Raw genomic sequence first — 6,207 nt, 5'->3', positions numbered from 1 at the left:
TGTGGAGATTATAATTTAGTCTTCTTAAAAAAGGAAAAATCTCTTAGGGCAAGCAGTAAAAAAGATTTTCTATAGGACTTAAAGTGAATGGTGCCTGACAGAAAGTTGATATTTTTTTTCTTGCATGTATCCTTTCAGTTGAAAGGACTCAATAAAAAGACTCAATAAATAAAAATCTTCCTGATGATCAAGAGGAAATTGAGAAACAGTCCTTGGAAAGGATTTGTAACAGCTTTTCCACAATTTCAGGTCTGCTAAAATACTATCTAGCTAATCCAATTATGGTAGTAGGACGCCTGAATCATCCCAATGTAACATGAAAATGCGGCAATCAGTGACTTTTAGTATAATGAATATTAGTATATTTAGTTTGTGATCAATAGCATTTAAGTCCTCACATATGAAGAGAAAGGGAGGGCATACTATTGAAAGTTGATTCTGGAAAGTGTCTTGCATATACTTGCTGCCTTAACAATAATTGTTGATTTAGTTGGCTTGAAGGACAGTCAGGGAGAGAGGGAGAAGAAGCAGAATACAAAAGTTCAGAGGTGAGTTTGGCTCTTCCTTAGCAGGACAGAAGATAGCCATAGAAGAAACACTGATTTTAAACAAGCGTTTGAGTGTCTCCCATATTCTAGGCACTGTTACCAACACTAATACATCACTGAACAAAACATTAAAAAAAAAAATCTACTCTTGAAGAACTTGTATGTGGTGAAGAGAGACAGTAGTAAAGAAGTAAAGCATATAGTATGCTAAAAGGTAATAAAGCTACACGCCAAAAAGAGAATCTGGAATGGGGACTGGAGAGTGGGTGGCAAATGACTAATTTCAGCTGATTAGAGAATATTATAATGCCCTTGCCTTTGAAAAACCCTAAATAGAGACAAATATACAAAATAAATGCAGTAATAAAAAGGAAGTATCCTAGTAAGTCATTCTCTCTCTCTTTTTTTTAAAGTAGTCGGTATACCCAGTGTGGGGCTCAAAACCCCAAGATCAAGAGCCACATGGTCTATCAACTGAGTCAGCGAGGCGCTCTGGTCATTCTCTTTTTCTAAGTCGTGCTTCAAAGATACCAGTTTAGGAAATGGTGCAATATTGTACCCAGTGCCGTACGGTAATCTCTGCTGTGCCATGCTACCTATTTAAGATCATCCAGGGATAACTTGTAAACTGGAAAATTAGTCCAACATGTGGTCTCACTGCAAACCAAGAAAAATGAATATTCTGCCTGGAGTTATGTGAACTAATCAAATGTTAGAGATTACTTAGGTTACTCATGATATCTCTGTATACTTAGCCTAAAAGTTAAGCCTCGATTGTTCCTTTAAAAAAAAAAAACAAAAAACCAAAAAACTACTTCTTACGTAGTTAAGCATCGATGTTGAAGAATAAAGAAAGTAGTCAAAAAGTGATTCTTCTGATGGGGGCAGCATTACTAGGAGAAGCCTAATTTACCCCCACAGAATTATTTTGGGGGGAAGAAATGTGATGTTAGTGAGGTTTAAGCAAAGATAGCTCCCAGGTTCTGAATGCAGTGGCCTGCTGAGGGTAATCCCTATAAGAGGGAAGAGGACTTAGCTGAGGTGAATTTGTGGATCTCCTGATGCATTAAGAAAGGATAGCAAATCCACTGACACTTAGTTGCTGCAGATGGAGTGGCTTTTCCACTCTAATTGTAAAAACTAGCAGGCAAAATTTGACTCCTGCTGGCTTCTCCCCAAGGATAAGTACCGAGTTCTTAAAATGATGTTTGAAGTCCTTTGTGCTCTGGCTCCTGCTTACCTCCAACCTCATCACTCTCTACAAAGTACTCTGCTCCCTACTAGTAGGAAACTATGTCTGTTTCCTAAAAGACCCAGCATTACCTCGGAACTTCAGCACATGCAGTCTCTTCCCTGGCCAACTCCTACCCATCCTTCACATCTCAGCTATTACTTCCTTCAGCAAGCCTTTCCTGACTTTTCAAATACAAATTAGATGTCCTTATGTGCCCACATGATAAACACCTCTCATGTTCTTTATCATGCTGTTCAACTGTTGGTTTCCCTTTACCCCACCAGGTTTTGATGGCTGGCAGTATGGGGTACTCAGTGCTTGGGATAGTTAAGCCTGAGACACTGCTGATTTTCTACCCTATATCCATTTTCCTCTTTCTGGTCAATAGAATCCCTGATTTTGTCTATAATAGCAGTGTGCCCAGCTTCCCTTGCAGCCCCAGATTAGCAGTGAGATAGTTTTTGATAATGAGATATAAGCAGGAGACTGTTGGGGCATTTTGGGGAAACTTTCCTGGTACGGGCATTGTCCTTTCCTCCTTTCTCCCTGGAGTGATTAGGGTTGCTAGGAACAAGAAGGATGCGGACTGTTTGCTCACTGTGGTGGTGAACACGGAGACAAAAACCACATGTTGAGGATGACTGAACAGAAAGACAGAAGGAGACTGGACCCTTGATGGCATTGAGGTTTGCCATCCCAGCCCTGGGCTATCTGTCTCCAAACTTGTTATTAAATGAGGGCAGGGATTTTTAATTTATTCATTCAGGGATATAGTAGGACTGTTTAACTCGTTTGGTTAAGCCTATATGTTTAGGATTCTGTTACATGGAGCCAAATGATGTGTTCAATGAACAGTATACTACTAGTAGCTCATTTTTTCAGGGCTTACTACAAATTAGGTAACATTCTAAGTATTTGCGTGATTGCCATTTTTGGGAGTTGAAATTTGGGAAAGTCTAACAGGCAAAGGCTAGAGAAGACCAGGCCAGAAGGGTATGAAGGAATTTGGGGGGGATTCATCTTTCTCCAAGAATGACTTAGCTTTAAGAGCTAGTCAGCTAGGATCTTTTCATTTCTTGGCTCCTAAGAATGTGGATCATATCTCATTCAAATATTGCAATGAAAAATGTGGAGGGTTTTTGTTTTGTTTTGTTTTGTTTTGCTCAGTTGTGAAACCTACATTAAATCTCTTTCCCTCCTAATCAATCATGCCCTACTTCTCTAAGGGCACAATATTCCTATCTGTCCATCCATCTACCCATTCCTCCATCCATATGTTTGTCATGTTCATCAGATACCGGCCATACCACAGCTCTTTCTAGGAAAGATTCTTTGGCCCACAGCTCCTACTGAAAGAACACCCCTTGGTAGCCCATTTGCACTATGCTCATTCAACCAGCCTGGGCAACTGCCCGAGAACTGCTAGCCTTAAGTTGGCCAGTGTCTTAGGACGTGTCCTGCAGCAAGAAGATGATCTGGACAATCAAATTCTTCAAGGCTTTGAACCGAGAAATACTGAGGAAATGACATAATTAGCAGTGGAAAGTGAAGCTTGAAGGAAAGTGCCAATGAGATGCAATAAGGGATCATGACAGTCCAATGTTCTGAGAAAGCAGGCCCCACAAGGACACACACCATGAAGCAGTGAAAATTATATAGAAGAAAGAATGCCAGTTGGAGCTGGCACAAAAATGGACAGAAATAGAGATGCAGACAGCTGCTTGGGGGAATAGCTGAGCCCATTAATAATAGAGCTCTAGAGTAAAAACCCACATCCACAATTCCTCAGGTTCTTAGAGCTGCCTGGCATTCTGGTACTTGGGTCTCCAGCTGTGAGAACCAGGTCTGTATGGCCTTGGAAAGGCCTGGTTGTTGGACATTTCCTAGATTCCTAAGTAGATGTGTCTTTATGATAAATCTGTGCAGTACATAAAATAAGTTCTCTTCAACCAGAGGAGTCTATCAAGAACATTCCCAATAAGTCAGGTGACCAAGCAATATCTCCCTATTTAAACTATCCATTGACATTAGGACATTTTTCCTCACCCAATACCTCCTCATGTCATTTAAAGCACCAGGTATGTGCTTGGATAGTTCCTTGGGAAAAACTCCCCACTGTGTCTGAACCAAGTTCCAGCAGGAAGCCTTAGAAGCCTCCACGGTCCAGGATGAGTCTTTGGCTCTCTCCTAAAATAAGAAACCAGGCAGAAAATCATAGATTCACTCCCTCAGGCAAGTGAAGAATCCTGTTTCCCAAGACAGAACAGAAAAGGCCTTGCCTACAACGCTGAGCAGAATCACACCCTCTGAGTTGTCACTTGGCCCAATACTGCTCATTTAGAAACAGTCTGTGGCAGAGAATTTGGGAGGGCTTGACAGACGCTGGGGTTGAGTCCTTCACCCTTGCAAGGCAAGAGTACATTCTCCCAGTTTTTCTCTTGGGTTAAACGAGACAATTTTTGCAGTAGAGTACAATTCTTGCCCCCAGATTCCATTTCAAATTTGATGGAGGGAAGTGCTTCAGAAATGCAATTTTGCCTTTGGTTGCAGTGGTACTGTAAAGGAAGGCAAGGATTTTTTGTTTGTTTTGTTTTGTTTGGAGAAATTGCTCCTTTATCTAGATAAGCCCTCAATGACCAACGAACTTTTAAACACCCTTTCCATCAACAGGATGGCCTACAATTTTCTATTTTCTGTTTTTCTTGGAATCCCAACAGTTCTTGGAAAACAAGTCTAATTGTTCAAATACCACTTCCTTATTTTTTAAAATAAGTCACTCCCTTTAAAAAGTTGTCTTCCATGTTAAAATTGTTTTTAAAAGGAATAATTTAATTTTTCAACATAGTGTAAATCTTCAACAATAATGTAATTTTTCAATAACATTTAGTAAATGAAAAATTATTTTCACGCTTTATATTTTACCAGGACTAAACAGATTTGGGTTACATTTTCTGACATGCATTTTTTGTTTTGTTTTCATCATCTTGTTTTAGGCTGGTTCAGCCTATAAATAACCAATGTGGCTGGATCAGCACTTGAGGTTCTTATTATGAATGCAAGACACCCTTCAGCCCTTCAGCAATAACTATCAAGAAATGTTGGAAGGGAAGCATTATTACTTACAAGACCTGGACATTACAAAGCACACCTGAGGCCACAAAGTGAAGTCACAAGGAGAGAGAAAGAAATTGTACTGGCCGGGAGTTCTGCTTTTATTGGGTAGAGGGTGGGGGAACCTAGGGTTTTGCAGGCTCACTCTTTATTAGTGAATTTAAAATGTAAGAGTGGAAATTTAAAGCATGGGAAGAGAGAAAGAAAGGAAGTGGCCCAGATGGTTAGTTACCTAAATTAACCAAGATCTCTAAAACAAGGGAGCCCACATTTGGGGGAGGTGGCTTGGTTCTTCACTTGGTCTGTGGGTGGCGCTGTGTTTATTTGAGATAGTTACCTGCAAAGAGGATAGGTCTTTGAAATGGATGCATCACCAAAGCTTAAATGAAGCACTTATATTACAAAAGCAAAACAAATAAACAACTGATGGGGTTTACCCTACACACCTATTCTGTTTTTAACCTACTATCAGAAATTTTTTGTAATATTTTAAGCTTTGAAATATATTTTCAATTCTATTAGGGGAAGTATTTCCATTAAACCTTTTCCACTTTCCTTTATATCACTCTAGTACTCAACCCTGGGTGACATTAGAATCATCTGGAATCTATTTCAGATTCTTATTCAATTAATCTGCGTGAGGCCTCGGACACCTGGGTGGCTCAGTAGGTTGGGCGTCTGCTTTTGGCTCGGGTCATGATCCCGGAGTCCTGGGATCGATTCCCACATTAGTCTTCTTGCTCAGTGGGGCGTCTGCTTCTCCCTCTGCCTGCTGATCCCTCTACTTGTGTTCTCTCTCCCTCTGACAAACAAATAAATAAAATCTTCTAAAAAAAATCTGCGAGGGGCCTGACTTGGGACTTTTATTTTATTTTAAAGATTTTATTTATTTCTTTGGGAGAGAGAGAGCATAAGCAGGGGTTGGGGGGGGTGCAGAGAGAGGGAGAAGCAGACTCCCCACTGAGCAGGGAGCCCAACTCTGGGCTCCATTCTGGGACTCCTGGATCATAACCTGAGCCAAAGGCAAATGCTTAACGAATGGAGTCACCCAGACGCCCCCTGACTTGGGACCTCTAAAAAATTTATAAATTAAGCGACCCTAATATGCAGGGATGATTGAGAATCACTGCACACATTACTTAATCTTCTTTCCTACTTATTCCTATTTGCTACTATGTTCTCGCTAACAGGAAGTCTACTTAACCAGTGATGGGATATGTTTATCCATTTATTCAAGTCTTTTATTTCTGACAGTGAAGTGCTGTAATTGTCTTTGCATATGTTCTGTATGTCCCTTATTAGATTAATTCTTAA

The sequence above is a fragment of the Enhydra lutris genome, unplaced genomic scaffold, assembly GCF_002288905.1.
Source record: "Enhydra lutris kenyoni isolate GAN:26980312 unplaced genomic scaffold, ASM228890v2 scaffoldscaffold39, whole genome shotgun sequence".
NCBI classification, from domain to species: Eukaryota; Metazoa; Chordata; class Mammalia; order Carnivora; family Mustelidae; genus Enhydra; species Enhydra lutris.
This window is presented reverse-complemented; position numbering follows the sequence as displayed.